Source organism: Lissotriton vulgaris, chromosome 3_1 (assembly GCF_964263255.1).
Source record: "Lissotriton vulgaris chromosome 3_1, aLisVul1.2, whole genome shotgun sequence".
NCBI classification, from domain to species: Eukaryota; Metazoa; Chordata; class Amphibia; order Caudata; family Salamandridae; genus Lissotriton; species Lissotriton vulgaris.
This window is the reverse complement of record NC_141689.1, coordinates 1,719,608,162-1,719,620,328: the sequence shown is the minus strand read 5'-3', so window position 1 is coordinate 1,719,620,328 and position 12,167 is coordinate 1,719,608,162.

Sequence of the window (12,167 nt, the reverse complement as noted above, 5' to 3'; positions counted from 1 at the left end):
TCAGAAGCATGAGAGACCAAGTCATCCCTGCTAACATACCTTTGCAAAACCTTCTTTTATGACAGATTTCTGAGCAACACCCTTAGTCTTAGAGACATAAAGGTAAAAAAGAGTAGGCATCATATTAAGTGTGTCGCGGAGGGTGACTTGAAAACCCTGTGGGACTAAGGCAAAGATATTCACGAGCCAGTCTGTGTATGGAGAACACTCACCGCGACTCCAGTTGCACAGACATGTCAAAACGTCTCCCTGTTCCTCTCTGTAAGGAAGTCCTCTTGTGTTTACATCAACATCGTTGTGAGCGTCTAAGAAACTGTAACGGCCAGATCTACCGACTTTGATACTGGGCTGGAGAACCGGGTTTGGGTCTCCGCAGCGGCTCAACATCATGTGATTCTGGGCAAAAAAGTTAATTTCACTGTGCCTACACAAAATTAATCTGTCCTGTCTGTAAAGAAACTGGTACTCATGGAAAGCATTCTAAAGCCTCTAAAGTCGAGTTCGCGCATATAAAACTGCCCAAAAAAAGAAATACGGTACAGAAACACACGACAAGCAATCATTATATACAGCCAGATGCAACTAGAGCCAAATTTCGGTGTGGGGGGAGGGTATTTTTAAGACAAAATTTCGGGGGATGGGTGCTAATTCTTAAAGCAATCGGCAGAGTGGAGATGGTGGGGCGCTAATTAGGCGTGAAAACAAAACAAAGGTTCCTGAATAAGTAGATGGTCTTTCAAAGGCTTGCTCGGGTGCGGCTGTGTGTGTGTCCGGGGAAGCTGAAACACACAAAGTGGGGGAGGGGAGCTGAAGCCCTTTCAGCACAAGGGGACAAAAGAATTGTACTGTAGAGTTTTAAACCCATCAAAGTGTAGTATTGGGACAGCTAACAAAAATGTTATGCGTCTGACTCATCTACTTGATCCCAGTAGAGATGTAAGTCATTGGGGCTCGAGCTCTCATGAGCGCGGTCGGTGCACTAGCTCACTGAGCTGCTTTACAATTGGCGCTGCCTGCTAATTGCCTGTGGTGAGACTGCAGAACCTACAAAAGATTTTGGTACATCCAGTATTTACTTCTAGTGTTGTGTGTTTATAGCGTACTAACTACTGTGCTTACTCATGACAAAAGCAATGGTACAGCTTTTACCAACCTCCAAATGATGGACAGGCAAGTCAGCCCCACCAAACTTCAGGCAGATTTCAGCACCTGACTGACTAACCCACTGAGCTTTCTTGCGGAATGGATGACTCACACTGGCCTTTCAACTGCTTGGAAGGGAGGGCCAGGGTAGGGCTGCTGTAACTTCTGATTGGCTGACGGGGCCCAGCCCCTCCGAGGAGTCCCAGCACCAGTCCTTCCGTCGGAGTCAGAGGACGGAAATATAATTACGTAGTGGGCGGAGACAAAGAGGTGGTGCCAAATCCAAATACGTCATACGTATCATTTTGTTGGACTGGAGAAGAAACGCTGCTGATTTACGGAGCCTGATGACACAAAGGTAGCGTGCTTACACCAGGCTCATATCGCCAGAATCTCCGCTGCAGGCAAGGCTGGACTGTGTGTATTTTTATTGGCAAGGAGATAGCAGATGGGAGGGTGCACACGGGGAAATCGGGCTAGTCCAATTCAGTCTCTCCCCATTGAGTTCGAGGGAGGGCGGGGGGAACTCGGGTCCTCAGCTGCTCCGGAGTCTAGATTGCACGCCCGCAAAATCAGTGATAGTCAGTTTAAACCGGCTCAGCTCATTTTCAGCCGGTAGTGTACTGTCGTTTGCAATCGGTTTAAACCGAATTCCGAACAGCCTAGGTATAGACTATACCAATGCTGGCACAGATCGAGTGACTCAGTTCTTAAATATCTACACATGCCTAACAGCGGATCCTGGGGCGACCAAGTGCATAAGATAGGTGTACCTGCAAAAGAGCTGCCTCTCCCCGGCTGTGGGTTACCACCCCTATACAGCAATGGGCAAACCAGACAAACAGCAACTGAAGCTGTCCTATGATAGCCGCCACAAGGCTAAATCCACTTCCGCTCACTCGGACACGGAATCAGAAACTGCATCTACTAAAGATTTAGCTATGTAAGCCACGCTGCAAGCTATCCAACAAATTCTACAAAACATAGATGGAAAATTTGATAACTTAACTATTAGAATGACAACATGGCAGCTAAACTTGACAAACAGGGGGAACGACTCGGCACAGCAGAGTTGAGATTGTCAGCAGTGGAAGATGAATCGAGCGAAACAGCGAAAAAATGTGCAGACAAGGAGAAAGTACTAGAGAGTATCAAAAGCAAGAATGAAGATTTGGAGGCGAGATCTCGCTGCAACAATATACCCATTATGGGGCATACCTGAAAGCACAAACATTGGACAGTTAGAAAACGTTGTCGAAACTATGCTCCATGAAGTGTTTGGCGAAGGAAAACTTTCACCCTTGCTAATCGTTGAACATGCCCACAGAACGCTGGCAGCAAAACCTCCTCCAGAAACTCTTCTGTGACCCATTATAGCTCGTACCTTGAATTATATAGATTGAGATATGATTCTGTGATTGGCATGAGATAAACAGAACATACATTACCAAAGCAACAAAATATTGTTTTACCCAGACTTTACCGTCATAATACAAACAGCACAGAGGGAATTTCTGACAGTGAAGAAGAAGCTACGTGAATTGGAAATAGAGAACGCAATGCTGTATCCAGCATGATTGAAGATTGTACATGAGGGCCACACCAACATTTTTAAAGCACGGAAGGCTGTGCAGGAATATCTGAGAGTCTCACTGAGAAGAAAATCCCCAGCCCAAGTACGTTCGTCGCAGCACCCATAAGAGGACTAGTCTTAAGAAATGATGCCGACAACTGCTGCAGTGAGAACAAACAGTCCCCAGAACCAATAGCAGGGTAAAGTATCAGGAAGATGGTCCCGGCCGTTATAAGGTAGGAGCAACGCTACGACCCTATGGCTGCTACCGATGGGACATTTGCTCCCTAACACAAACAATGGGACAATGGATTGCTTGTTATGAACGGTGCGCGAGACTCCAGCGCCATGTACTGTCATACTAAGCCAAACACACGCTGTTAGGTGGGAAATGGTCATTACCAGCAGGTGGAATCTATTGGTTATGTTCATTGCAATATACTGCACTAATGTCACGTACTAAATAATACTAGATACTTGCGCATTTTACACTGAGGGTAAACTTAACACTATGATAATCTTCATTGTATAGCTGTTCAACCTAATACGATATAGGCCAAACGGCAAACGTAAGATTCTGGCAACGTCCGCACTGCGGATGAGTAAATGGGCACCTAGCGGCCCCCATGTGGGTGCGCCCAAACACAGTTCTAATGTTAAAAGTTTTTTTTATGGGTATGTCTTTGGCAGGATTGGGAAGCTAGAGTGGGAGGGGGGACAAGGGGTAATTTTTGTTCTTTAGGCAAACTAGTGTGTTTCTCAGTACCAACAGTAATGACAACTACCATCAATAATGGATACCAAAATGTGAGGGATAACACACAAAGCTTACTGTGAATGACAATAAAAGGTCAATGCAGATCCGACTGTTAACTTGGAATATACAGGGTCTTAATAACCCAAAGAAAATAAGCCTACTTTGATAGACATCAGGTTGAAATAGCGCAAGAATTTAATCTGCCTAAATGTGACAAGTGTACGATCGGTAGTCAATGGGCAGAAGTAGTCTTGGCCTCATCATATTCATCTTACTCAAGTGGTGTGTTACTGTTGATTAAAAAAGGGGTACACTTTCAGGTGGAACACACTATCACTGACGATCAAGGGAGAGACGTCATAATTACGGGGCATTCACGTGGGCATCATGTAGCATTTGTTAATGTATATGGCCCTAATACAGATGACCGAGTTCTTTCAGGCTATACAGAGAGCATTAAGGGAACTGCCAGATATGGACCTGAGGCAGGGAGGGGGCTTAAATGTATCACTCAATGAAAAATTAGACATCCGGTAATGCGAGAGAGCCACATAAGAAGGCAGCAAAAGCTATACACAATGTCATGGCTGAATTTCGAATGATGGATGTGTGGCGTGAGCGATACCCACAGCAGTTAGTAAGCACACACACCTCCACAGTTCATAGCAGCTGTTCCTGCATCGACTACTGGCTGGCGACAGAGATGTAATTACAAAAAGGCTGGGCTTAGTTACAAAAATTGAGGGCACTACTGTGGCTGGACCTACCACTCATTATGAGTGGTGATTGCCCTTCTTTCAAAAAACTTCTCCCTCTTGTTGTAAACTACTACTGGCGACAGAGATGGCCAGCACATGGGTATAGGACATCACACACTTACCGAAAACAATGTCAGACCATAATCCAAACGTGCTTACACTGGCACTCCCTAATTATGCTCCACCACCCTATATATGACATTTCAAAGCCAAAGCACTGCTTGATCCATTGTATAAAGAAACAATTAGAGTGGCTATAGAGGAATACTTTTCTCTGAATAATCACTCTGTGGAAGATGCTAGCCTGTGAATTTTATAAAGAATACCAGGATGTAATATGCCCGTATCTGGCAGGCATGTATGACGACGCATATAATAAGCAAATACTCTCTCCTACATTATGCGAGGCAATGCTATTAACACTACTAAAACCAGATAAAGAACCAGATCTATGCATATCGTATCGCCCGTTATTACTGATAAATATGGATGCAAAAATATTTGCGAAAATAATAGCACAGAGGTTGCAAGCCGTCATGACGGATATAATATTACCCGATCAATCAGGCTTTATTCCGACAAGATCCACCTCACACAATATAAGTACTCTATTTGCTTTATCACACCAGCTAAATCCAGAGCTGGAAGCAGCAGCGGTACTCCTCGATGCTGCCAAAGCTTTTGACTCAGGTACGTATAAGAGTGGTCGGAGTCTATTGCTTTGATAGGCATCAAATGTCACAAATCAAGTTTATGTTACTTAAATCATACATAGTCTGTAAATGCAGTGCATATTTTATTTAGGCACATCGTGAACAGGATACTTAGCATACATCCACCGGCTGCCGTCACTGTGAGATGCAGACGCTAACATCTCGGTGCCGAGTAGAACCACCGGGTCAGTGAGTTTTTCCACGCACCCCCACGGCCAGCGGTGGACAGACGACAACCTTGAAATTTACAGTCAAACCAATTGGAAAGCGCTCTCGTCCCAGCTATATTCTACAACATAGGAACCTAGGATGGTCCTACCCCAACGGCTAATGAATTGGCCTAACGTAAAGCGCTCCAGCTCCTCTTGTGTCCTGAAGAAGACCCCAGCATGAGGTTTCCATTAACCCTTACAACCAGGGGTCGAAACGTAGACGATCAATCCACATCATCCCTCTAAACATAGGAGAAATTAATGGATTTATACAGATCCTATGTGAAAGAGTAGCATGGAACTACTGATCTAAACTAGACTGTAAAGGCTGTACTGAATTTTACTGTGATTGTTTCATGGTAACAACATCTTTACCCAGTCCCCACTTATATCCCATCACACCCATCCCCTTTAACTACCTCCCTTTTCTTTTCACTAAGAGCGTGTTGATACACCAGAATGTAATTAATTCCTGATGACTATTAACCATATATATGAAGAGCTTTACCATTGAATTGACTCATACTTGTGTTCTCCAATTTATTTAGATTCAATGTAAACAATTGATATGCCTTTTGTTTTGATTTCACAAATTCTGATACTTATTGATTGATACTAAGTATCCTGTTCACGATGTGCCTAAATAAAATATGCACTGCATTTACGGACTATGTATGATTTAAGTAACATAAACTTGATTTGTGACATTTGATGCCTATCAAAGCAATAGACTCAGACCACTCTTATACGTACCTGATTTACTGACCCAGGTCAGAGAGTTCTTAGGGTTTACCCCGTTATAACTCATTAAAGCTTTTGACTCGGCCGAATGGAAATATCTCTTCATGGTGCTGTCTAAAATGGGTATGCCGCTGGGCCTTATGCAATGGATCAAAATCCTATATACCAAACCAGTAGCATGCATAAAGGTGAACAAGCATATATCAGACCCAATACAAATGACTCATGGCAGCTAGCATGCAAAATTCAACAACAACACAAAGCCACAGCCCTGCAATTCCTACAACGTCCCTTAAATATCTCCTTTTACGCGGATGATATGGGCCTCTATGTGAGGGAACCCACAGTGAACTTATCGCCCCTCCTTCGGGAATATATCAAATTTGGTAGATATTCAGGGCTACAGATAAATTGGAGTAAATATATTATTATTCCATTAATGGAAATAACCAAGCCCCACATCACAGAATACTCACTGGAGTGGCAGGACACACCTGATAAATACCTAGGGGTCTGGTACCATCGAGACCCAGCCACAGTAATACAGGCAAATTATGGCACAGTGGTAACAAAAATCGAAGATCAAATAGAGTGATGGATCCGCGTTACACTATCACTGGCAGGCAGGATAGCCATAGTTAAAATGTTGATACTTCCAAAATGTCAGTATTTATTTAATAATATTCCCATAATGCACCCAGCACCAGTGTTTCAGAGACTAAAATCACTGCTAACACGATTGATATGGGCTGGTAAACAACTTCAAACGTTAAAACTACCCTACACCAAAGGGGGATTTGCGGTACCAGACCTTTTATTATGGTATCTCTGAGCACAGGCGCAATACGCACATTATTGGTTTCATCCGGTACCATATCTGAGCCATATATCGGTAGAAGACGGGGATGCACACCATATACCGCTCAGTAGTATCCTCACACACCATCGCCCACTTATAGCCAGAAATGAAATAAATACTATACATACAACTAACTCAGCATGGCGACGCATGGTGTAAGTATTTGTAGTGTATTATTCTCAGGTGTCCGTGTTTCCAGATGTGCATTCCATCTTTCTCTAGCTTTCACAGTATTCCCTGCTATATCTTCTTGCAATAATTTATATAATTGTGAGACTAAATGCGCATTGTTCGGGCTGGTAATGATCATTTGAAGAGCTGATAGTGTTGGTGGCTCTGCAGGAAAGTTCTGATATAACTGCTTGATTGCCCCTCTCAGTCTATGGCAGGTAAATTGAAATAATAGCATCTGACTGCTAATATAACTGAGATCGGTGTTCTCTAAAAACACGCCATTGGTGTATAGGTGTCCCATCGTGTCCAGCCCTACTTGTGGTAAATGTTACCCCTAAAGAACAAAAATTCACAAACAAAATAAAAATAAACAATTACCAAAAATATTTATCAAGTAATAAATGAATCTTAATGATCAAGTAATGATTAGGTAATTTAAACTAAATTAGTTTCCACCATCTACCCCAATAAATGCCACACCGCACATCTAAAAAGAATTAGAAAATATACATAACTGATTTTACATTATTAAAATAATATCAATTAGTTACAAATCATTAATTAATTAAAAACAATTACTTCCCACCATTTACCACTATAAACTCTACAACTCACATGTCAAATTAATTACACAATTGCCATATTTAAATTCTATTTAATTAATTATCATTACTTAACAAATGATTATTTATAAATAAATTCCCTCCCACCCGATTCCTCTATAAACCCCACTACCCATTTCTAAAAACATGACACAATTAACATAATTAATATTAATTAACTATTAATTATTTAATTAGCAACGTTTAACACGCACATTATAAATAATTATTAATAAATTAAGTCCCACAAATAACACTATAAAATAAAATTAAATACATAAATATATAAAGTATATTAATGAATATATTAAAATTAAATTACTTTCCACCCTACTCCCCTATCAACCCACAACCCAATCCTAAAAAAATGACATAATTAAAATAATTGCAATTAATTATTAGTAATTAAAAACCATTCAATAAATAATTAATAATAAATTAATTCCCACACTTAACAGCATAAACTATTAAACTAAATACATATTAATTAATACAAAATATTAATAATTTAATTATAATTAAATTACGTCCCACCCTATTCCCGTACAAACCCACAACCTGCTCCTAAATAATTACACAATTAACATGTACCAATTAATTAATTATGAAAAATTAACAGCCAATTATTAAATAATCAATAATACATGAATTCCCACAATTAACAATATAAAATCTAATTTAAATAAATACTAATAAATTAAAATTGTTATTGCATTTATTATAATTAAATGACTTCCAACCCTATTCCCCTATAAACCTTCAACCCACAACAGACCTTAAATGCAAAATGTAATTAAAATAAAATTAATAACTACTGAAAAATTAACACATATATTAAAAAACAAAAGCAATACTTAGACAAAAAACAGAGCACATACATTTGAAATACATGTTAAAATACATAACACTAACTAGAAAAACATTATTTTTAACAACAATATTTTAGCAAATTATATTAATGACTTCCATATTTATAAAAAAAACTATATTTCTTACCTTAAACTCGATCTTCTGGACCGCGATATTCTTGCTGTTGATATTTCTGTTCCTCAATATTTTCAAAGTCGATATTAGTGCAAGTCGACATTTCCAACTCAATATCCTGACTCTATACCGCTTTGGGCACTTTGCCTCTGTGTCAAAGTGCAAGTGCTCCCTGTATAAATTGTGTTCATGGATTAGTGTTTCCATGATTGGCTTTTGTGATTCACTGCTATGATCCTGACACAATGCACTGTGCGTGCCCAGGGCCTATAAATCAAATGCTGCTAGTGGGCCTGCAGGACTGATTGTGCCACCCACACCAGCCGCCTTTCAAAGGGTTCTCAGACCTGCCACTGCAGTGTCTGCACACAGTTTAAACTGCCATGTTGACCTTCAGGACAGAGTTTTAATAAACAAGGTCTAAACAATAGAAAACATTTTATTAACAACAAAACTTATTTATTTGGTATACCAGGATTTTAATCAACATGTTTATACAACATTTTTATAAAAACAAAAACCACTCTTTCGATAATATGCCTTGCACTGATTAACTACACAAAAATATGGATTATACAACACATGATTCACCATTCTTTTTTAAATCTTTTTTAAAGCTTACATTTCATTATGAAATGGGCTTCTTTTATCAACCAATAATTACAAACACCCCAGTAAACCAAGGAATCCATAGTTGGCCACAGGATGGCCACCGTTATAACCTAGTTTAATTTATACTGCAAGGTCCCAATATAAAGTTTAGGGTATCTCCCTCTTTTGTATCACTTTTAGAAAATGCACATTTTCTTGCTTAGCCATACTATGTTCCTCTGCTGAGTTGTGTATTCACTGCCTCATTTTGGAGCAGCAGCCAAGGGGGAGGGTGGTTGAGGTGTGGCCTGCCTTTCCTGGACCACTCAGAGCTGGGCTGAATAGACCTCAGTTGCATTTAGAGTAGTGGGAGGAGTTTGGTGCACAATGCTGTCTCCACCTCCTGCCAAGAAGCTGGACCAGGGAGGATAGAACTGGTTTGGACTAAGGCTGAGAGTTTTTGCCACAAGAGAACAAACGAAAATGTGGTATAAATATTGGGGCCCAGACACCAGAACTTTAGAATACTTCTGGACTCAAGAGGAACCTCTGCCAAGGAGAAGAGCTGGAGAAGTTGTAAGGAGACGTACTGCCCCACTGCTGTGTGGATGCTTTGCTGGGTTGGCCTGCAGTGGCTGTTTCTGCCAAGGAGAGGACAAAGACTGAATTGTGCTGTGTATCCTGCTTGAAGAAGATCTCAAAGGGCTTGGTGTAGAGTGCTCCTCCTGTTCTGAAGTCTCAGGGACACAAAGACTTCAATTCATCTGTCCTTCTGCACCTGGAACTGCAGTTTCAGCTGCCACAGATGGAAAAAACAACACTGGCGAGCGATGCCACGACCTGCGACGAAGCTGTGGGCACCGCTAATGAGGTGCATAATGCACCATCTCGACTTGCACCGCAGCCGTGATGCCTGCCAAAGCTGGATCGTATCGACTCTGATGCCGTCACTGAGGCCGCTGCCTACCCCTGAGCGAAGGGCACACTCAATGCACCCACAAAGCACCGCCCCAACTTGCATCGCAGCCCGACCTCACTTCATCATTGTGGAGCCGATACCTGACATGGGGGACCTCCCGAATCTGTCTGGTGGCTTAATGGACTAATGCATCCATTGGAGGGGTCTGTATTTGACCTCATGGTCACAGGCTCAAATCCTGGCGGGTCCACACAGCCTCTTATCCTTTCTGAGGTTGATAAAATGAGTATCATTGAGTTGGGTAAGAATAAACATCTGTTATACAGCGCCAAGATGTTCCTTTGGGGGTGAAAAAGTGTTTTCCAAATACATATTATGTTATGTTTATTGTCATAAGGAAACGCAGCCTCACCGCCACGCAAGATCACCTCCCCAACAACAGTAAGGACCCAACGCCTCACCTCCCATGCCTCACAGTATGGAACCAACGCCTCCCCTCCCTTGTGGTCTTACGGAAATGCTGCTGCCCGGCGCCAATGATGCATCACCTCCCCGACGCTGTGCACCATCTTTTTTTCATCTTTTGCCAAAGTACTGTTCTTGGGGGTCTGTGCGACTTAATGCCGGGCCTGCGCAAAGTGCCGTACTTTGGGATTTTCTTCTATCACAATGCCATAATAGCCCAAGGTGGAGCTATTTGTTGCAATAAGCTTTATTTTTGTGAATAACCTATTTTTGATGATATCTTGACATATGTATAGCGGATTTTTGTCATTTTGGTCTTGTTTGGTTTAGATAAAGATTTCCTTTTCTTCTAAACTAGTGTGGTGTCCAGTTGTTGTGTTTTCACTGTGTTAGTGTATATGTGCATAAATGCTTTACACACTGCCTCTGAGATAAGCCTGCCTGCTCGTGCCAAGCTACCAAGGGGGTGTTCTGTCAGTGTCTAAGGGTGTAACTCCCTTACCAAGCAATGGTCCCCACTCAGAAAAGGCTGCAAACCATTGCCAACTAGAGACCCCCATTTCAAACATACAGCGATTAAAAATCAAAATGTTGAAAGTGCTTCAGTTTCAGCTCAGATCTTGAGCTTAGATCCAGTTTCAGCACAAGCTCTAGTTTCTTTTTCAGCTCCAGCTTCGATTTCAGTTCCAAGTTTGATTTACAATTCAGTTCAGAAAAAAAGAAAGCCACATGACGTAAGCTGGCTAAAAGTAGAATTGGAAGAAATTATTTTGAAAACAACTGGTCATTCACAATTAGATACATACCAGGAGGAGGAACTATTGTTTCTCTGTAAAGACATTACTCGACGAGTGAGATTAACAAATGAGAAATTGACCGAATTGGCTCAAAATATGATGTAGATATTCAAAAGTCAAGAGTTTTACTGAAATCTTATTGGTTAGATTTTAGTGAAAAAGACATTATAAATTTGAGAGCTTCTGGAATTAAGTTGTAACTTAAAGAACGGTTAATATTGATTAAGAAATGGAGCGAAATAGAAAAATAGGAAGGCAGATGGTCGAAAAAGAAATAAATAAAAAGCGTTAAGGTGCAGTCATTATACGATGCCTTAGATGGAAATGAAGGAAACATTTGGGTGCTCCCAATGAGAGTAGTGCCTGGAGGAGGTTTAGTTATGTTCATGTACCATGAACAAAACCTGATATTTTGCCATTTACCAATGGTTTCCTAAAATTGAGAGAAAAACCAGTGGAATTGTACAGTTAGATTGAAAAATGTGTGAACATTTTGAAAGTTTTGTGTATTGATTTGAATATTCTATTTGATATTGTGGGACCAGGTGATTTGTGGGCCTAACGTAAAGTTGCTGTGGATTGGTCTGAGACAGAATCAGAGCGGGATCCTAGAACAGGAGCACCATCTCCAGAGGTATTGAAGATATACCAGCAGGTGATAAATCACTTGAAGACTAAAACTTCCCCAAAAGAGATTGATTGGCAACAAATAAACAGATCACAGGAACTAAAAGAGACAGAACATGCTTATTATGAGAAATTGATACAGGATTTTAAACAATATAGTGGATTGGACAATGTCAGAAGAAAGGATATAGGCCATTTTGTTTACAGATTTGTGTATGGTTTAAGACCTGAATTTTCCAACATGATTCAACA